A 24,413-nucleotide genomic window follows, 5' to 3' on the forward strand; every position below is an offset into this window, starting at 1 on the left:
TTTTTATATATATTATATTGGTTGGTTTAGTTTTTTAGACTCAATTTTTTGCCAAACTCGAACCCAACCAAAAATTTTGGTTTTTATATTATTTTCAACTCGAAAACTGCCAAATCAATCGGTTTCAACCCGAACCGACAAGCAGTTTTCTCGATTTTTAATTTTTCCTTGCTCCACATTTAAATATGCCTACTAATGATATGACTTTTTCTACAATTAAATGAGGAAAATATGCCAAAAACCTAAAGGAGAAGCAATGTAATCTATCCATGATACTATGAGATAGCATTGTGAAGCTACAAACTTTAATCACCATTAACGTCTCTCAATGTTGTGGAATGCTTAGGCCAATGTTAGCGCGATCTTTCTTTTTTTAAAAAGAAAAAAAAATGAACATTAGGAAGACTTTTAGGGTATTGAGTTTCAGACCTGTTACATGAGGGTTAGTTGTAAGTTGAGAGATCATAAAGTAATGAAGCTGTTGGAGAATGATCCAGGAGTCTAAGGGGCGAATTGATGGCACGTGACATTAGAGATGTCCACGGGACGGGGAAGGCTTCCTGTCCCCATCCTCGTCCCTGCCCCCTATTTCATTCCCCATCTTCGTGGAAAAAATTTCCCCATTTGTGTTTTTTAATATATTCATTTTTAGCAATTTTGTTTATTCCCAACCAAATAATATTATATATATTAAATGAATTATTTCCAATAAATTTTTCATTCAAAGAAAATAGTATAAAAATTCATTATAAAAATAATACTATTATATGTGTAAATATATCATTTAATCCTATAATTTCTAAATGTTAAAATTTAAATATTACAATATCATAGTCAAGCTTTCCATTTAAATACTACCGTTTATGACTAAAGTCTTAAATGTTAAAACAATTTTAAAATGTATTAGAGTACGAAAAGGTTGAAATAAAATTAGAAATAACTAACTCTTTATACCACAATTTTTGTAATATATATATATATATACATAGATAGATAGATAGATAAAATAATAATTATTATTATAATTATTATAATGATTATAATGATTATTATTATTATAAACTCTTATTCTGTTTATGTACACATAATATCCGTTAATAATAATAGTTGTAGTAGCAAGTAAGTAATTAGAGAAAAAATTATCCCCACTCCCTCTCCCATTCCCCGCAGGATAAATGGACATCCCTACACGACATGTTGCCCTACAACGAAACAAAGATTATTGATAGTTGTTTCCTCCCATTCTGTTTTATATTTTGTATGGTTGTCATTATTAATATGGGAACACCATTTTGTGACATACTAGCTAGACTTATAAATTATATAGTATGTATGTATGTATATTATATTTATTAAAATTAAATTAGTTTTTATTTTATTTAAATTAATTGGAGGGAAATAACTTTCTTCACCTATTCTCTCTCAACCAATATAACAGGGCCTTTTGCTTCAGAAATTGACAAAGTGAAACAAATATTAAAATCCAATTTCTTACTTGAGGATTTAGGTCAAGTCAAATACTTTATTGGTTTAGAGATTTCTCGGTCCAAATAAGGATTATTCCTTACGCAAAGAAAATATTGCTAACAAATATTGGAAGATACAAATTTTCTTGATGCCAAACCAGCTCATTTGGCTATGGATCCTAATCTTCACCTCTCAAAGGATAGTGGCATAGTAGTACCATTAGAAGAAGCAACGTGTTACCGAAGATTGATTAGACAGTTACTATATCTTTAGATTTCTCGGCCTAACATCTTTTCAGTTCATTGCCTAAGTCAATTTTTGCAGAAGCCTACTTCTCAGCATTTGAACGTGGCCCATCAACTTCTTTGTTATTTGAAGAAATCCTCAGGACAAGGGGTGTTGTTAACACCCACTACTAATTTTCAGCTTAAAAGCATTTGTGGATGTTGATTAAGGTGCTTGCATAAATGTTAGAAAATTAGTAACTGGATTTTGTGTATTTTTAGGAGATTCCTTAATTTTTTGGAAATCAAAGAAACAAGCAACTGTCACAAGATGATCAACTGAAGCTAAATATCAAGCTTTAGCAACTGTGACTAGTAAACTAGTTTGGATCAATCAAATTCTTGGCGATTTTCATCTTGATTGTCTTCTTCCAACTCTTATCTATTGCGATAATGAAGTTTCCATTTCAATTGCTTCTAATCCATCGAAATTGACTACCATTTCGTTGGAGAGAAGCTTGTTATTGGATTTCTTAAGTTGTTCCCTATTCGGTCTAATTTGCAACTAGCTGATATTTTTACTAAAGCATTACCTTCTTTCCCATTTTATTCCTTTTTAGGCAAGTTGAGTATTCTTGACATTCATACTCCAACTTGAGGGGGAGTATTAAGATGTAATTAGTTAGTTTCTATTAGTTTATAAAATCAATTAGTTAGCTACTTTTGCTCTTATTTTGTTACAAGATGTTATTTTTAGCCTATTTATTAGAGGAAGTGAATTTTATATTCTATGTGAGTTTCATATGAAATAATAAAACATCTCATATCCTTCTACACGTATTATGTTGGGTAATTGATTTCAAATTATTAGTAGTTAATTGCGTTGCATGAGGAAGTGTCAATCACAAAAGAGAGCCTACTTAGATAATAGCTTATATGAATGTGATTCAGTAATAAAAAAAAAAATCCATAAGATAATTTGACTGTAGGAACAAAAAGAAGCTCATTGAGGCGACACCCTAAAATACTTTTTGTTGGGTTTTATGTCTTATGACTCGAAGATAGCAAATGTAAAATTTGACCGATAATTAATAAAGTGTGATTAATATTTATTACAATAATTAGATATTATTTATCTTAAATTGCCTAATAGCCCTAATCCAATAAGGTAATATCCTAGACTGTTATATGAGTCTTGAACTATATGTGGAGATATACGGGGATCACTGTATTACTGTGGTATAGTGTATGCTCAAGTTTATTGTGATTTTGTACTTTATTTGTATTGTACATTAGGCTCCCTAAGCTTTAGGACAAGTGGGAGATTATTGAGATTGGTGTCCTAAATCTCCTTGTAATCTCGTTGTTTGTAAACTTTGTATAAACATATTGTTGTTAATAAAACAAGTGTTATTTTATAAGCATATACTCAATTCAATAAACTAAAATCCTAGGTTATTTTATGTAATTTAACAAGTATGTAGAGACATACAAGTGATCTTGTTTAAATAATAACCTAAATGGTCTGTAGTAGATGGATAAGGCTGGGCCTGGTGACACTATGGATATGGCCCGCTTTGTAGGTGTTACAAGTGTTGTAAAGTACTACAAATGATCTGATCCTAATCATTCATGTAGAGACATGTGAGTGGGGATATTCTATACAAAGAGTTTGTATAAAACCGGGCCACGAAATTATTAGTCTCTTTATATAACACCGTTAATAATAGAGACTTACATTTCACTAGGATGACCATAGGTGGCATGACCTGAATCCTGAGTGAGTTGTGAACTTCTGCTCACGAAGGCAGTCCTTTGATTTGTATGGGTGAGAGTGGCCAGATTTTCAACTCAATAAGTCTACCATTTTGAGGATTCGTCTGACTAGGGAGCTGGGAACACAACTACATGAGACAGAATTCACTCATTCTCTAATACAGGGGCGAGTAGATAAATTGTTCCTTTAAGGGCTGATTCCAAGACTTAAACATAGTGGCCACACTCTCTCCTGGCCCGAGGAGGGACTTGGTCATAGTTGGACTATGACTTATTGTTCATTAAAGGAATCAGTGGTACTTAAGAAGTTAGATGTAACTACAGAGGCAAAACGATAATTTTGGTCTAGCTGTACTTACGAGCAATTTGTGAAGGAAAATCGCACTGTTGATTGGTTATATCCAATGGACATAGAAATTTATTTGTAGTGCAAAAAGTGCAACTGTTAGTTTTTAGTGGAATGACCGGCAGTCAACGATACTTGGATAATTTAATTAAAGATCAAGATACAGCCTAAAGAGTCTATAGTATATAGACAAGACTGGGTAACTTATCCTGGTGACACTATGGATACGACCCACTTTGTATTTGATATAAATGCAATGATCCAATGCCTTCGTGTTGGGGACATATAAGTGGGGGTATCCTATGCAATGAGTTTGCATAAGACAAGACCGTGAAATAGTAATTGTTGTAACACCATTGACTAGTTAGGTTTCTATTTCACTTGGATGACCTATGCAACTTAGTCTTAATCTTGAGTGAGTTATGGACTCCTGTTCATGAGGGATTGTCCTTTGATTTGTATGAGTGAGAGTGGCCAGTTTACCGACTCAATAAGCCTACCATTGTTTAGACAAGACCGAGTGGGGGGCTGGAAACATAATTTGACGAGATGAAATTCACTCTTTCTCGACTTTAGGGTAAATAGAGGAGTGTTCCTTTAAGTGTTGTCATCGGATCTTGAACAAAGGGTCCTACTCTTTCACTGGCCTGAGAGAGATTTATATTTAATGGTAGGACAAAAAACAAGTTGTTTATTAAAGGAACATTGGTACTTAAGGATGTAGAGGTAACCTAGGGGTAAAATGATAATTTGACCCAGCTGACATTACGAACACTCGGGAAGGACAAACTTGTTGTTATTGGTTGATATCCGTAGATACAGAAATATATCTGTAGTGAGAAGAGTGCAACTGTGGATCTATAGTGGATCTATAGTAGAGTATACCCACAAAGAATGAATATTGATTAACTTGGTTAATGAGTTTAGCTAATTAATCTCATATCGTTGGAGGTTCTGATTTGTAGGTCCATTATGTCTCACTGGTAGCTCATAATGAGTATTGAGGTAATTATAGTAATATGAAATGTTCAAATTTACTAAGGGAAATAATATAATGTATGGAGAAAAATTATAATATAAAGTTTATATTTTAATTAAACTTTCTAATATAAATCTATTTTGAATTTGATTCAAAAATTAATTTAAGGGGGAATTAAATATTTGAAGAAGTTCAAATATTAGTTTTAATATGAAGTGAGTTCATATTAAAACGATTGGTTAAAATTAATGTGCATTGGATGCATAGTAAAACTATAGAATATGAGAGAAAGATAATAGAATGTGATTCAATTATAAGATTAAATTAACTATATATTATTTAATTTAATGATTAATTAATTAAAAAATTAATTAATTATTTCATTTCATTTCATTTAATAAATTGAATGAAAACTATGGGTTTTGTGGGAGATGTCCATTTAAATATGATTTAAATGAAATATTTAATTAAATTTTGATTTAATTAATTAAATAAAGTAAATTTAATTTATTTAAATTAAATTAATGATTAATTAAAGTAACTGATCTCTCATATGTGCAAGGTTGAACTTGGTCTTCTCTCTCCCTAACCAAACGCCACACGTTGAGGGAAGTTTTTTTTATTCTTCCATCATTATTGGCGTGAAGGGGGTGGATCTAAAAGGGATCGACTCTGAGTTTTTAATTCTCTTAGTGATTTTTCTCTCTAAAAAAAGACTCTCTCAAAACTTCTATTTGCAATCCCAAGAGAATACCGGTGAAACCATAGTGGTGGTGCTGTTTGGATTGAAAAGATCGTCATCTTGGTGCATTGCTTAGAAGAATTGGTGAAACCCTCCAGAGTCACAATGTAGATTTGCTTCACAATTCCTATTCTTTGTAGGTTTATATTTTTTTCAGCATACTGTAGCCTATGTTTTACAGTAGATATACCTTATTAGAATATTGTAAAATTTTCCAACGTATGGGTATTTTATTAGTTAATTAAAAATGAGGTTTGGTTCTCTGATTGTCTTCTGTTGTGTGGGACTTTAAACCATACAATTGGTATCAGAGCCAACTCAATTTTTAATTATCGATTAAAATTTGTGTTGGTTTAAGGTGGGATCGTTGCATTATGAATGTTAATTTGCTGTGAATTTGCTAAATGATTGATTTCCTTACAATTTATTTGCTTGTGTGATGGGTTAAGGCAAAAATAACTAATATGGTCATTATTTGTTTAATTTCAGCAATGTTTTCCTTACTTATTGCACTGCTTAAAAAATAAAAGTTAATCGGCAAAAATTACTCAACATGGAAGTCCAACTTGAATATGGTTCTAGCTGTTGATGAATTGCGGATCGTCTTATCAAAGGAATGTCCTTCGGCCCCTGCTCGTAACGCATCCCAGGCTACGAGGGATGCTTTTAACCGATGGATAAAGGCCAACAAAAAAACTCGTGTCTACATCTTAGCAAGCTTAACTGAAGTCTTGTCCAATAAGCATAAGACTAAGAAAACAACTGTTGGGGTTGATGCCCTAAAGTCTCGTATCCTATAGTTTGTAAACAGTTTGTACGAACGCTTGTGTTGTATAATATATGATATTTACTTAATATATTGTTTTTTTCTCAGTTGCATGTTTTATTTGCTTTACCACAAACCAATAAACATAAAATCTCTGATTATCTTTATGTAACTTAAGCATGTATGTGGTGACATACAAGTGGATCATGTCTTGAGTGATAATCAAAATGGTCTGTAGTATATGGATAAATGAGGGAAACCTTATCCTGGTAACGCTATAGATGTGGTCCGCTTTGTGGAATGGTCATAAGTGTTGTGATTTGTCACAGATGGTCTGATCCTGATCATTCGTGTTGGGGACATGCGAACGGGGGCGTCCTATACAAAGAGTTTATATAAGACCTGACCACGAAGTATTAACATCTCGTTATATAACACCATTCATGATAGATACTTCACTTCACTAGGATGACCATAGGTAACATGACCTCAGTCTTGAGTGAGTTGAGAACTCCTGCCATCGAGGGCAGTCTTTTGATTTGTTTGGGTGCGAGTGGCCAGGTCGCCGATTCAAACCTACCATTTTGGGGATTCATTTGATTTGGGAACTGGGAACTCAGGTACACAAGATGGAATTCACTCCTTCCCCGAAATAGGGATAAGTAGATAGATAGCTCCCTTAAGGGTTGATTCCAAGGCTTGAACGATGTGGCTCCATACACCTTATCTTGGCTCTAAAGGTGTTCACACATAGTTGAACTATGTTGTATTGTTCATTAGAGGAATCAATGGTACTTAAGAAGTGAGATGTAACTACAAGGGCATAACGGTAATTTGGCTCAGCTGTACTTACGAGTATCTGTGAAGGGTCATCGTACTCATGATTGGTTATATCCGATGGACACAGAAATATATCTGTGGTAAGAAGAGTTTAGTTGTTGGTCTTTAGTGGAATGCTTGACAGTTAACTGATGGTGGATCTCATGGCTAAAGAATTTAGTCAACTATTCACGGACCGTTGGAGCTTCGAGTCACAGGTCCATTAGGTCCCCTGGATAGATTGGATAAAGTCGAGAGGGTCAGTTTGAAATGCTCAAATTGACAAGAGGGAGTTCGATTATATATGATATAACTGAACTGGTTGATTATATATGATATACTTGAGATACATTATTTTGGAGGAAATTAGATATAAATATGATTTATATCAAGTAAAGGAGAAATTACTATAGTACATATATGATATCAAACTATAGTGTAAGAATATAATATGATTATATTCTTTAATTATTAAATTGGTTGATTATATGATAATTGGTCTAAAATTTCTCTCGGACGTGCGTTAGTAGAAACAGCCCCTTCGGTTATGGTAACCGAAGAATAAAATGAAAATTAGTTTCATTTTACAAAGGTTTGAAAAAATTGGCATCAGTGTGGAAATGTAAACGATCGAATAGTCGAGAGCCTATACGATAGTCGTTCAGCGCCTAAATGTTCGCACACCTCGTGTATAAACGATCGTACGCTAGTTCCTAAATGATTGCATAGTGTTCCGTGTTTTCTAAACGATCGTCCACCTTTTACTAAACGGTCGCTTGGTAAAACCTACACGATCATATAGCTCTTCTAAACGATAAGCATTTAGCTATATGATAGCTTCCTTTTCTCTCCCACTTGCTTATCGTCTACACGATTAGTTCTTTCTCCAACCTCTATCAAACTGACCAAAGACCACATTTGGATTCTCACTCCGAGAATACCAAGGGCTCCATTTTGGTGGTGTCGTCCCCACTACATTAGCTTGTTCATAATTAATCATACTGCTACAGACGACATGTTTGTTGGGCGATAGCAATCGCATAAAGGTCTTCTGCTACATCAGAGTTCATCACTTGAAGAGGGTTTTCAACTGGTATGAGAACTCTTTCCCTTGTATTTTAGTATTTAAAGCATGTCGTTAATTACTGTTTATTTGCATAACTATATGTTAGAATGTATGTGTTGTATTTCAGTCACGATGAAATCAAAAAGATCTGAATGCGCTCATGGATGCTCTTCGTAAAGAGATCCTTCAACAGTAAGGGAGATTATGGAATCTCTACAGGAGATGTTTGGACAATCGTCCTATCACCTCCACCATGATGCTCTCATATACATTTATAACTATCGTATGAAAGAGGGTCAATATGTTCAGGAACATGCCCTGGACATGATGGTCCAATTTAACGTGGCAGAGATAAATGGAGCAGTCATAAACGATCGCAGTCAGGTTGTGTTCATCATGGAATCTCTTCTAAAGAGTTTCCTACAATTTCATAGCAATGCGATGATGAATAAAGTCCAATATAACCTGATCGGTCTTCTTAATGAGCTACAGATTTACTAATTATAAAAAATAAGGGACTGTTGAAAGAGAAACAAACGTTGCCCATTCCAAAAGGAAGTTCCATAAGGATTCATCCTCTGGAACTAAGTCTGTTCCTTAGTCTTCAGCTTTGAAGAAGATTCAGAAGAAGAGAGGAGATAAGGGGAAGACTCTCGCCACTACTATTTGAGGCAAGGGAAAGGCCAAAGTTGTGGCTGACGAGGGTAGGTGTTTCTATTGTTGAAGGGAAAACCATTAAAGGTTTTCACAGTAGAAAGCGGAAATCGATCCCAATTTCATTCTTCACAGAATTTATGGAATTACAAAATTAAAGAAAACATATTATGCATTAAAATTAAGTTTACAACATGCTATTCAAAAGGGAAAAAGGGAAAAGAAATACTTACCCTTTGAAGAATAAATTCTTCACGAACTCCCTCGAACAGATCACGATCTCTTCTTTCAAAGGGACACCATCAAAAGAGGAGCATTATGTATTCTCCTAGGGTTTGAGAATAGGCAGGAGGTGTGGGCTTTGCAATTTTGGAAGAGCAAGAAGATGAAGAGGAGGAGAGGGATTTTTTTTTTTTTTTTTTGTGTAAAATCCTTCAGAGAGAACCTTTCTCCAGGGTTTCAAAGACGAATATGAATGAGCATCAAATGTCTCACATCCTCTTCCCACATCACGTACTTAGTTGAGATAAATTATGGGGAGGAAGTTATAACTCCCTCACTTTAATTAATTAATATTAATTTAATAAAATTAAATCAATAATAATTATACATATCACAGATACCTTATTATATGTATATAAACTATATGTTATATCTCATATAATACATAATCTATAATTACATTTTGTATCAAATACAATATTACCTATAGATTTATTTTCTCCTAACCATACATGACATTTAATATAAATCACATTTACACTAAATTCACTTATATGAATCTCATTCATATAATTTAAATCATATTCAAATTCTGCTTATATTACCTTATATCATAATGTATCAAACACATTATATTAATTATATCACATATATAATTAATTTAATTAATTATATCATATATAATTAATTTCTTCAATTAATTTGAACACTTCAAAGTAATCCAAATTTAATTCTCAATTAAATCCCCGTTGAGCTGCAAAAGGGACCTTATAGACCTATAGATTAAAGCTCCAAAGGTACTTAGATAATTAATTAAATTCTTTAATTAAATTACCCAATTTCTATTAATTGTCGGTCATTCCACCAAAGATCAAGAGCAACACTCTTCTGTGTCCATTGGATATAACCAATCAACAGTGCGATGACCATTCACAAATTGCTTGTAAGTACAATTGAGCCAAAATTACCATTTTGCCCCCATAGTTACATCTAACTCCTTAAGTACCATTGATTCCTCTAATGAACAATAAGTCATAGTCTCACTATAACCAAGTCCTTCTCGGACCAGGAGAGGGTGTGGCCACTATGTTCAAGCCTTAGAATCAACCCTTAAAAGAGCAATTTATCTTCTTACCCCGACATCGGGAAAGAAGTGAATTTCATCTTGTGTAGGTGTTCCTAGTCCTCTAGTCAGACGAATCCTTGTAGACTTATTGAGTTGGCAATTTGACCACTTTCACCCATACAAATCCGAGGACTGCCTTCATGAGTAGGAGTTCACAACTCACTCAGGATTCAGGTTATATCACCTATGGTCATCCCAATGAAATATAAGTCTCTATTATTAACAACTTATATAATGAGACTAATCGTTTCGTGGTTCAGTCTTATACAAACTCTTTGTATAGGATACCCTTACTCACCCGTCTCCATGTGAATGATCAAGATCAGATCATTTGTAGCACTTTACAACACTTGTAATACCTACAAAGCAGGCCGTATCCCTAATGTCACCAGGATAAGGTACCCAGTCTTATCCATCTACTACAAACCATTTAGGTTATTATTTAAACAAGATCCATATGTATGTCTCTACATACTTGTTTAAATTACATAAAATAACCTATGATTTTTAATTTATTGGATTGAGTGTATGCTTATAAAATAACCATTATTTTATTAATAACAACTTGTTTATACAATGTTTACAAAATAGGAGAATACAAGAGATTTAAGATACCAATCTCAACATTCTCCCACTTGTCCTAAAGCTTAGAGAGCCTAATGATAAAGTACAAAAATACAATAAACTAGGATATACCCTGTACCTCAGTTACATCTCCCACTTGCCCTAGACAATATGGCACATATCCTATAGACCCAGACTTTCTGGATGACCATTGAACAATTTAGGCGTGAAAGCCTTTGTAAACGGATCAGAAATTTTGTGCTCCAAAATAATCTTCATGACAATCACATCACCTTGATGCATAATCTCCCGAATCAAGTGATATTTTCGCTTTATGTGCTTGCCTCTTCGGTGATTCCTAGGTTCCTTAGAATTTGACATAGCACCACTATTATCACAATAAAGTGTGATGGGCAAAGACATATTTGGAACATCTTCCAAATCAGTACGGAACTTCTTAAACTAAACAACCTCTTTAGCAGCTTCACAAGCAGTTACGTATTCAGCTTTCATAGTGGAGTCTGTGATGCATCCCTGCTTGATGCTTCGCCATACTATAGCTCCTCCATTCAGAGTAAACAATTGACCCTGATGTGGATTTTCGAGAATCTCGATCAATTTGAAAGCCAGAATCTGTGTATCTTGTAAAAATAAAATCCTTATCTTCATACACTAGCATATAGTCCCTTATTCTTCGAAGATACTTGAGGATCGTTTTGACCGCCATCCAGTGATCTAATCCTGGATTGGATTGATATTGACTGACAATCCCTACTGCATAGCAAATGTCAGGTCTAGTACAGTTGCCAACAGCCGATGCATAGGGGATTCGTCTCATTTTCTCAACCTCTTGAGGAGTCTTAGGACACTATTCCTTAAACAAGACAATTCCAATACTGAAAGGTAATAAACCCTTATTAGAATTTTGCATCGAATATCTAACAATCATCTTGTCAATATACGATGCCTGAGACAAGGAAAACCTTTTGTTCTTACGTTCTTTGATAATCTTAATCCCTAGAACAAACTGCGTATCTCCTAAATCTTTCATTTGGAATTAGGCGGTCAACTATTTGTTTACATCAGTCAGAAAACCTACATCATTTCTAATAAGTAGGATATCCCACATACAACACGAGGAAAGCTACTGAGCTATTGACAATTTTCTTGTAAACACAAGGCTCATCAACATTCTGATCAAAACCATAAGATTTGATTGCAACATCAAATCTTATATTCCAAGATCGAGATGCTTGTTTCAGCCCATGGATGGACCGATTAAATTTGCAAACCTTTTGCTCTTGATCTTGTTTAATGAATCCTTCTGATTGATTTATGTAGATGGTCTCTTCAAGATTACCATTCAAAAAGGCAGTTTTGATGTCTATTTTTCATATTTAGTCAGTATATGTGGCTATGGAAAAGAGAATCCTGATAGAATTTAACATGGAAACAGGTGAGAAAGTTTCTTCATAGTCCATTCCCTCAACCTCGGTACAACTCTTTACCACAAGTCTAGCTTTAAAGGTTTGCACATTTCCATCTACACATTTTTTCCTCTCGTGGATCCATTTACAACCTATAGGTTTTATCCCATCAAGTTGATCTACAAGCTCCCAGACAGAATTGAAATACATGGACTCCATTTCTTGATTCGTGACTTTAATCCATTTATCCTTGTCAACATTTTCCATTGTTTGTTTTTAAGACAATGGATCCTCAACCCTATCATCAATTATAATGTTTTGAGCTTCTGTTAAACCCATGTAGCATACAGGTGGGTTCATAACCCTCCCACTACGTCGAGGCAATCTCAACTTTTAAGATGGATGACTAGATGAACTGACATCAACAACTCTTGTTGATGTATCAGCCCCTTCAACAACTTGTGTTGAAGTTTCAGAAGATTCATTAGAAATTCCACTTAAAACAATTTTGCTTCGTATTTATGATCCCTCATGTGGTCTTCTTCCAAATAAAGTAGCGTTTGTTGATACAAACACTTTATTCTCACTTGGATCATAGAAGTATCCACCTCTCGTTTCCTTGGGATAGCCTACAAATAGACACACTTTTGAAAGAGGTTCTAACTTTTTGGGGTTTGCCATTAGCACATGGGCTGGGCATCCCCAAATTCTGAAGTAGCGTAAATTACCTTTACGACCTCTCTATAACTCAAACGATGTTCTATAAACACTCTTTGAGGGAACGTTATTCAAAATATAAACTGCAGTCTCTACTGCATATTCCCAAAACGAGTCAAGAAGATGAGCATAGCTCATCATAAATCGAACCATGTTCAACAGGGTTCTGTTTCTCCTTTTCGATATACCATTCTATTGGGGTGTACCTAGGGCTGAGAGTTGAGACATGATTTCATGTTCTATCATATAGTTTTGAAATCTTAAGTTCACATACTCTCAACCACGATCAGATTGTAGTGTTTTTATCTTTTTACCTAACAAGTTTTCAACTTCAGTATTGTACTCCTTGAACTTTTCAAAAGCTTCAGACTTATGTTGCATTAGGTATAGATACCCAAATCTAGAATAATCATCTATGAAAGAGATGAACTATTCATACCCTCCTCGAGTTCTTAAATTCATCAAAACACAGAGGTCTGAATGTATAAGCTCCAAGGTTTCTTTGGCTCTATAACATTTTCCAGTAAACGGTCGTTTTTTGTCATTTTTCCTTAAAGGCATGGCTCACATACAGGTAAAGAGTTTTCTTCTAAACCATTTAGAAGTCCACTTTTTATCAATTTTTCAATCTTATTGAGATTGATGTAACCTAACCTTAGATGCCAAAGATGGACATTTTCTTTGGGAGAAATTCTTGGTCTTTTAACAGTTGTTGCCATTTTGAATTTCAGTATTTAGCACCGCTTTTATAACTGACGGCCTTAGTATGATAAGTTATTTTCCATTGAACCAAAACCTAATTCCATTCCATTCTTGAAAATAAACACTTTATTTTCAGTGAAGGATAAGGAATACTTTTATTCAATTAGACAGGAAACAAAAATTAAGTTCCTCTTAATATGACGAACTGCATACACGTCATCTAATAACATATATCGTTTCTTGTCTAAAAATAACTTAAGTCTGTCTATATCAACAGCTGAAACAACCTCACCAGTACTAACTTTGAGAATCATCTGTCCAACTACTAATTGTTTCTAAGAATTAAATCTTTGATGGGAAGAACATACGTGGTTAGTAGCTCCTGAATCAACTATCCAGGTAGAATCATCATTCTCTACTATGCACGTCTCCAAGACAAATAAATCAGATTTATTTTCTTCGGAATTCTTCATTTTCTGGAGAGTAGTGGGATCAACTCCACAACCCAAATCATAAACTCCAAGTTTCATCTCATAGGACAGTTCTTGTTGATTAACTTTATCATAGTTAACAACTATTGCTTTCCCTGTTTGTCACTTGACATTCAATATAAATAGGAGTTTATCTTGGGAGCCAACATTACTGGCGCCATTGTCATCAACCTTATGTTTCTTAAATTGTGAGAACTTTTGCTCAAACAATTATTGCATTGATTGCATGATCTCACGTGCAGTGACCATGCTCTTAAAACTTTTGGCTAATGCATTAGGTATGCTTGCCAAAATGTGAACTCAAGCCTTAGAATTAGCTTTTGTCCATATTTCACATGCATCACAAACAATCCTCAATCATGACAATGTCGAGGTTGTTTACCACGAAATAGGTTTTAAGTTATTCTTTCCACGTTGTGTAAGTAAATTTAGTCAAACTAGAAAAGGCAACTAAGGGAAAACTATTGTTTGACATTTTTGCTGAAAATAAACAAATTGATCTACATTAGATTTTAGCATAACTCTAAAACATCCAATCAGATTTAGCAAAATCTAAATGAATCCCAATTACATCTAATTTTGCAATGACGCTTCGGTGATTTAGGACAAAAGCCACTGAAGGGTTTCAGTTGTCCCTTCATTGAATTGAGACACTCTCAACCAATCATTACACTAGAATATTTGTTATTCCTATAATAATTAGTCATCATTTTTTTTGTCAAGAAATCATTAACTTGCTCAATAATTTTCCGTAAGTGTGACCCTCAATTTTAGACCCTAGAGTTCTACCCCAATGAACCAATCAAAGGGAAAAACTGATTGTGGCAAAAACTAAAGCGATTCTATCCATTTCTGGGGAGTTCACCTTGATATTAACCTATTGCAAAAACAATCCGAAGGAAGACACTCCTAAGGTGCTTCGAGGTCGTGCAAGAGAGTTTCACGATGTATACTAATGAAGGAGACTGTAGGACATGTTGACATACATCATTCTCCCACTTACTATAAATAGTCTCTCCATTCACCTTGATATTGACTCATACAAACACCATTTGAAGGGAACGCTCCTAGGGCGCCTAGGCCAAACATGAGTCTCACGGTGTGAATATTAAGGGAGAAACTTGAGTGAAAAAATTGATGTATCATATACATATTTTTCCTTCCACTGAGTATTTTAATAACCTAGGGTTTAATTAACTTAGAAAAAATACGACTAATTATTTTCACTAAGTGATTGTTTAAGGTTTGACCAAAAGTAATGCTTGCTTTGGAAAGTTAAATAATTTTTTATCATTGTTCGTTAAACGCTTTCACAAACTTCAATCAACAATCACATGCTTCTAGCAAATCTATCTAATTCACCTTTCCAGGTCAATTCCCAGGTATGGGTGTCCTGTTTCCGTCAACTTAAATACCCCAGCCTAGACAGAACTAGCCTTAGACAAAAGGTCCTTTATAGATACGTTTACTACAAATTTAATCTGTTATTGAAACCAATTTAATCCTATTAAATTGATTAAAAGATTAAACTAATTTCTAATCTCATTAGAAATTTGTGATCATAGGTCTATGTGAATCAAATTTTAAAATTATTTTAAAAAATAATTTTACCTAAGTTTGCATGCAATTCTGACTTAATGATTTTAATTTCTAATTTTATTTATTTATAACTATTGTAAAATAAACGAAATAAATTAAAATATACATTGCAACTTATGACATACTTTATAAAAATTATAACATTTATAAGATTAACTAAAGTAATGTCATGCATCATGCAATTCCCATTTCATTATTAACATATACATAACACTTATATATAAAAGTAATGAAATTAATAACATACAACATATGCATGCATTCAAACTCTATATTATAACTTTTATAATATAAATGATGCATGAATAATGCATAACATATGATGAGATTTTACTATATGACGCACTATATGACATATATTAAAATAAATAAACGATACATCATATGCATAATTTAAATAAAGCAAATATGGAATGGGATTAGACTCCTAAAAAACATTAATTAAATTAATATAAATCCAAAAAACTACCTATTACATTAATAAAAAGTACAACCGGTTTGACACAAATGAATCGGGTCTTGAAATAGCTAAAACCGGACCATCCAGCAATTGAATTGTCCTCGAATCGCTCGAACCAAGCAAATCGTGCGCGAACTAGTTCCAAACCGAATCGAACTGTGCACAAACCGATGCTGAAGTGCGCTTCTTATCCGTCTCGGATCGTCGTGACGCTACAAGAAAGAACTCTGTCTGCCGCATCGTAATGTCGCGACGCTACTTTACAATTGCTATTGTACAAATTCGATCTTCTTTAAATCTTATCCGATTTGAGCCCCGTTTTCCCAAGAAAGTCACTGGGAACAACACAATGACTCAAGACTTAAGAATTATGGACTCTATAACAATTTATGCCCAAAACAACGGGCCCTTATACAACGAATTGTAAAGGAAAGTTGTAAATCTAAAAAGATCTAATCCCGAAAACATCCATATTGCAAACCATTCATTCAATCACATTCATCAATATGAAAACAAAATGATACCCACCAAATTCTGTAATTCAAATTCCAAAAATTAACAAAAGTTAGGATTGAAAACCAACCGCTCTGATACCAATTGAAGGGAAAACCATCGAATGTTTTCACAGCGGAAAGAAAAGATCGATCCTAATTTCATTTTTCACAAAATTTATGAGACAAAATTAAAAGAAAATAGATTATGCATTAAAAATAAGTTTACAGCATGCTATTCAAAAGGGAAAAAGGGAGAAGAAAGACTTACCCTTTGAAGAACAAATTCTTCACAAACTCCCTTGAACAGATCACGATGTATTCTTCCAAAAGGGACATCACCAAAAGAGGGACCTCATGTATTCTCCTATGGTTTAAAAATAGGCAGGAGGTGTGGGCTCTGCCATAGAGTTTTGGAAGAGGAAGGAGATGAAAAGGAGGAAAGAAAATTTTTCAAAGAATCTTTTCTCTATGTAAAATCCTTAAGAGAGAACCTTTCTCCAGGGTTTCAAAATCGAAGATGAATGAGCATCAGACACCTCACATTCTCTTCCCACATCACGTACTTAGTTGAGATAAATCAGGGAGAAGGAGTTATAACTCCCTCTCTTTAATTAATTAATATTAATTTAATAAAATTAATTGAATTTTTTTGCCAACAAGAGCGTAGCTCAACTGGCATAATGTTCATATTATCAACCTCATCGTATGAAGTTCGATTCCCCCACCTTACACTTTAATTACAATACCTCTTAAAAAAATGATAATACAGAGAAAAAAAACAGAGAAACTCACAGCAGCACAACTGAAGAATACAACTTCTTCTTACAATGTATTTTGTGTGAGCATAAAGATGATGGTAATGGAAAATACCCATTGTCCATTTTTGTGCAATCATGCAAACTATTTTCATTTTCTTTTTAAAACAAAAAATTATATTAAATCATTTTAATTCAAATTTGATTTTCATAAATTAATTTCACAAATTAATTTAATATCAAATATTAAATTAATTTTTGCACAATAATCATCTTTATATATTTAAATTATATTTAAATATTTATTCTCTTGTTCTGTTTAATTTGAACGTTTCAAGTTAATCTCTCAAGCTACCCTAAAGCTTATCCCCTCGCGGACCTACAAATCAGGGCTCTAATGATTTGAGATTAATCAGCTAAACTCATTAGTCCGATCTAACCCCTATTCGTTAACTAATGGGACACTCCACTATAGCCCATAGTTGAACTCCCCTCACTATAGATATATTATGTCCACTTAATAATCATAATCAGTAAGTCGATCCTTTACAGATTTTTCATAATCACAGCTAGGTCAAAAATACTGTATTACCCCTGTGACTACTTCTTGTTCCTTAAGTTCCTACTAATCCTCTAATGAACAATTCTAATTCATAATCTCTATTAATCAAATCCTTTCTCTATCATGAGAAGGCAGGGCCTCGATTATTCAAGACCTAGAATCAGTACTTAAGAGAACAACCTATCTACTAACCCTAAATAGAGTAGGAGTGAATTCCATCTTGCAAGGTTATGTCCTCAGCTATTCATCTGGTCTTATCCCAAAATGGTAAACTTGTTGATCAGTGTTGTTGGACTACTCTCACCGTTTGCAGATCAAAGGATAATATTTAATAAACTTCAACAACTTTATTGTAAAATAAAATAAGTTTAAAGATTACAAACTACGAGTTTTGGGAGACATACAGAAATCTAATGATTAATTAATTGGAAAATTAATTAATTAATTAATTTAATAAATTGAATCAAAATTATGGGTTGTGTGGGAGATGTCCATTTAAATATGATATAATCAAATAGTTAATTAAATATTGATTTAATTAATTAATTATTTATTTATTTTAATTAAATAAATAAATTTAATTTAATTATTTAAATTAAATTAAATTAATGATAAGTTAAAGTAACTCATCTCTCTCACGTGAAAGGCTAAACTTGGTCTTCTTGTTAGCATAAATTCTTTATATCTATATTGAATAGATAAACCCTAGGATTATTCACGTCAAATTGTCAAGAATAACATACCGGATTCCATTGCAAAATTGATGATAGCTTCAAGATGATGATGGATGACTATAGTCTTCCTCAACCAAAACTCCGAATGCCCTTAGTGGGATCTTTCTCTAGATGGGATTTAAGAAAGACCGAGTGCTTATTGTTTTGGTATATCGGGGACCATAGCCCTAAGGTCTCTTTATATACTAGTTCAATTAGGGTTCCCATTAAACCCTAATTAACTAGGAATGGGCTTCTACCCATTAAGTCTATACTCAATTAGGAATCTAGGGTCTTAATTAATTAGATCACATAATAGGGCCCAATCTAATAAAATAACTCAATGTGATAAATTATTAATCCACATACATAACTCATACTTTAATTAAACATATTATTATTTAAATATGTCTAACAATCTCCCACTTGGGCTATATCTATGTACCTAATATAATTAAATCACATAAACCTTAAGCGCGCATAAATAGGTTATTTCAATAATAGAATTCCTCTTTAGTTCAATTTGGTTCATCTCCTATATTAGCATGGAATCAAGGCGGCTTTCGTCACTACCCTTGTAACTAAACCTTCCTTGATCACCAATTCCAATACATTCAATGACATAAATTAAGTGTGGATGCATAGCATGGAAACTACATGCAAAGTGATCTAAATCATGCCTGTTTCCAACTCGTCCAAATTCCTTAATGAGATCATTCTAAAAAAAAAAACTTTATGCTAAACTGCATGCATGATAAACAAATTCAGGTAATAAAACATAAACCATCAACTTTATTCTATATAGAAAATAAACAAAACAAGGTCAAAGAACATCCTCAATAACATACTCTCACTAAACCATGGAATTAGAAAAGTGACTAACACCCATGTGAGCAACATGCTCATGAAAAACTTTAGGTGGTAAACCTTTAGTCAATGGATCTGCCACCATAGAGTTTGTTTCTATGTGTTCTATCGAAATTTGACTATTCTGAACTCTTTCTTTAACGACCAGAAACTTCACATCTACATGCTTTGACTTCGTATTGCTTCTGTTGTTGTTGGAATACATCACAACTGACTTATTGTCACAAAATAATTTTAGTGGTCTTTCTATGCCAACCACTATCCGCAGCCCAGTGACAAAATTTCGCAACCATATTCCATGATTGGATGCCTCATAACATGCTATAAACTCGGCAGCCATGGTAGAAGAAGTCATAAGTGTTTTTTTAACACTTTTCCAGGATACAGCTCCTCCAGCCAACATGAAGATATAGCCTGAAGTGGATCGCAAAGTGTCTTGACATCCAGCATAATCAGAATCAGAATACCCAATGATCTCCAAAACTTCTGATCTCCGATAAGTGAGCATATAATCTTTTGTTCTCTGTAAATACCTTATAACCTGTTTGGCTGCTTTCCAATGATCCATCCCTGGGTTACTCAAATATCTGCCTAACACTCAACTATGAACGCAATATCTGGACGCGTACATACTTGAGCATACATTAGACTTCCAATGGCCAATGCATAGGGAACCTTCTGCATCTCCTTAGTCTCGAGTGTGGTCTTGGGGCATTGACCTAAATGAAATTTATCACCTTTAGCGATCGGGGTATCTCCCGCGCACAATCTTTCATGTCAAATCTACTCAAGATCTTTTCAATGTAGTTCTTTTGTGACAATCTCAAAATACCTTGAGAACGATCTCGCAGTATTTCAATTCCTAATACAAAAGAAGCATCACCAAGATCCTTCATCTCAAAATTTCTTTTGAGAAATCTCTTAGTGTCATGCAATAAACCTACATCATTACTAGTTATGAGTATGTCATCAACATATAACACCAGAAAGATTGATTTACTCCCACTGAACTTGTGATATACACAATCTTCCACAATGTTCACCTCAAAACCAAATGAGGTTATCACTTCATGGAATTTGTGATACCATTGACGAGAGGCTTGCTTGAGACCGTAGATGGATTTCTTTAATTTGCACACCATAGACTTTGAATTATCAGACACAAAGTTTTCTGGTTGCACCATATAAATCGTCTCATCAATGTTCCCATTGAGAAACACAGTTTTTACATCCATCTGGTGTAGCTCTAAATCAAAGTGAGCTACCAGTGCCATGATTACCCTAAAAGAGTCTTTCGATGAAACCGGAGAGAAAGTCTCTTTGTAATCAATGCCTTCCTTTTGAGTAAAACCCTTTGCAACAAGACGAGCCTTATATCTTTCGATATTGCCATGTGAATCCCTTTTGGTTTTAAATATCCATTTACAACCTATGGGTTTCACTCCTGATGGCAGTTCGACAAGTTCCCAAACGTCATTGTCTTTCATGGATTTTATTTCCTCTTCCATAGCACTTATCCACTTTTGAGAGTTAGAACTTTGTAAAGCTTGTTGGAAGTTGATTGGATCATCTTCCATTACGCCCACATCATCCTGATGTTCTTGAAGAAACACAATATAATCATCTGGAATTGCACTTCTTCTCTCTCTAGTAGATCTTCTTAGTGGCACTTCTTGAGGTTGTTGAGTTTGAACTTCAGGTTCAACAACGGGGACTTCAATGTTGTCTTGTTCTATAATTGGTTCAATAATGAAGTCAGGAATTGGAGCCTGAACATCATTTATAATCACATGAGGAAAAGAAACCAATTCCTCTTCAAAGACAACTTTCCTTATGTTATCTTCCCCCCAAACTCAACATCCTCAAGGAATCTAGCATTTCCTGTCTCAAACAATGATCTAGAAGTGGGATCATAAAACTTGAAACCCCGAGAGTGCTCAGAATACCCAACAAAATAGCAGCTAATAGTTCTTGAGTCCAATTTTCTTTCATTAGGCCTATAAGGCCTAGCCTCAGCTAGACAACCCCATATGTGAAGATGCCTAATACTAGGCTTCTTTCCTGTCCACAACTCATAAGGGGTTTTGGCTATTGCTTTACTAGGTACCCTATTAAGGATATATGTTGCAGTCTTTAGTGCCTCACCCCAAAGGGATTCTGGTAGAGAAGAATGACTAATCATACTTCTTACCATATCCTTAAGTGTTCTATTTCGCCTTTCCGCTACACCATTCATGCTGGGTTTGCCCGACATAGTGTATTGCGGGACGATTCCATATTCCTCTAGGTATTTGGCAAAGGGCCCTGGACGTTGTTCACCTGATCCATCATATCTACCGTAATATTCACCACCATGATCAGATTTGACAGCCTTAATTTTCTTTCCAAGTTGAAGTTCAACTTCAGCTTTGAAAGACTTGAAAACGTCCAAGGATTGAGACTTCTCATGAATTAAATATAGGTACCCATATCTTGAATAGTCGTCTATGAACGTAATAAAATATTGTTGTCCATTCCAAGAGGCCGTAGGGAATAGACCACAAATGTCTGTATGTATTAGTTCTAAGACGTTGAGCATCTGTTGGCACCTAATTTTCTTATGTTTGTCTGTTTTCCCTTAATACATTCCACACAAATGTTGAAGTTACTTAAATCAAGGGAATCAAGAATTCCATCTGACACAAGTCTCTGAATTCTCTGTTTAGAGATGTGACCTAAACGCTTGTGCCATAACATAGCAGAATTCTCATTTAATTTACGCTTTGTACCACATGAATTAGATAACAGGATCTTGTTAAATGAAGCAAAAGAATCAAGCATATATAGATTATCAATTAAAGAACCGGTACCAATAAGCTTAGAATCTTGAAAAAGACTAACTTTATTATTTCCAAAAGAACAAGAAAAACCAAATTTGTCCAAACTGGAAATAGAAACTAAATTCCGTCTAAATGACGGTACAACAAAAGTCTCATTCAGATCCAAATAACAACCAATTTTTAAAAGTAATCTAAAATTTCCAATAGCTTCAACTGGAACTGTTTTGCCATCGCCTACATAGATGAATCTTTCAGCATCACTTGGCGGCCGGCTCCACAGGCAACCCTGCATTGATATACTTATGTGAGTAGTAGCACCAGAATCTACCCACCAAGTATCTGTAGGTACATAAGCTAAATTAACTTCAGAACAAACCAAAGTAAGAAGTTTACCCTTCTTTACACGCCACTTGGCGTACTTGGGACAATCTTTCTTGAAGTGACCTTTCTTTTTGCAGAAAAAACAAGGATTTTCAGTAGCTTGTTTCTTGTTTTTATTCTGCTGAGATGTCCCTTCTGCACATCCACAATTCTTCCTTTTCTTCTTATCACGAGAGCCTATTGCCAAATGAGCACTTTCTGTCCTTTCTCTCTTAATCCTATCTTCTTCTTGCACACATTGTGAGATAAGCTCATTAATACTCCATTTATCCTTCTGAGTATTATAGCTTATCTTAAACTGAGTGAATTGTGTAGGAAGAGAGATAAGTACCAGATGCACGAGTAAATTTTCATTTATCTCGATATCAAGTGCCTTTAATTTACCTACGAGATTGGACATTTCCATAATGTACTCCCTTATGTTTCCATTGCCCTTATACCTCATAGAAGTTAAAGAAGTAAAAGACTACTTACTTCCCCTTTCTCATTTTTAGCAAAATATTTCTCAATTTGAGCAAGGAACTTATTGGCATTTTCACTTTCCGTGATAGAGCCTCGAAAAGACTCCGGAATGGAGTGCCTAATGATCATCAGACACATGCGATTTGACCGTTCCCACTTCTCTATATTAGCTGTATTTGATTGTTCCTCAGTAGAAGTAGGTTTATCGATCCTTAATGCAAGGTCCAAATCCATACACCCAAGAAGTATCTCTAGGCTTTCTTTCCAAATCTTGAAGTTCGATCATTCAACTTAGGGATTGAACTTAGATTTCCAGATATTTGAGTAAGACCAACTGAAACAATAAACAACAAAACATATGCTCACAATTAAAATATAACAAAATAATTTCACATATGTGGTGGGCCCCTTTAACAAGATACCTAGCACAACATTGATGTCCAACCTTTGGGCAAAAAACACCAACTGTAAAATGGTACTCTCAACGTAGTAATCAAAGTACTGACAATTAACTCTGTAAAAAAAAAAAAAAATAGCCTTTCTTTGGACCGACTACTTTTCACATGAGCAATCCTTATAATTGCCACATACTCATTACCACATGCATACCCACAATTTGGCCAAATAATTATCTTCCTTTAGGCCGATAATTATCCGCATAAATTCACGAATATGCACATCTTATATTTCATAATTAAAATGATCTAGATAATAGAGGCTACTTTGGTAACATATTATTTTTGACAAATTCAATCTAAAATATATGATACAATAATATAATAATATTATTGTACAAAAAATAAAGGAGGAAGAACACCAAATAGCTTTTTACAAAATTCACTTAATAATTGCATACACATAATACAATTAAAGTAACATAAATATGTGAATATCACAAAAACAATCAAATTGTAGATTTTAATTCACAAACTTATCAATCAAGAACTAAGAACCATTTTCAAGAATTTTACCAAGTTATTAATCAATAAACTTAGAAACGCGGGCAAGAAGTTCAATCAACAATTAATCCAAATATTTGACAAATTCAATATTTAATCGGTAATTGACCGATACCTTCGCCCAACGGCAACTCCAGTCAGTCATTAACCGAAAGTCTTGATGGGTAAAACTTGTAGCAACTAAAGACCTAACTTCTTCGATCGATCTTTAACTTTTTTCCAATGGATTTCATCACATTAGTGGACTTTTGTGA

Source organism: Benincasa hispida, chromosome 3, assembly GCF_027475165.1.
Source record: "Benincasa hispida cultivar pf3 chromosome 3, pf3_genome.v1.1, whole genome shotgun sequence".
In the NCBI taxonomy this organism is placed as follows: Eukaryota; Viridiplantae; Streptophyta; class Magnoliopsida; order Cucurbitales; family Cucurbitaceae; genus Benincasa; species Benincasa hispida.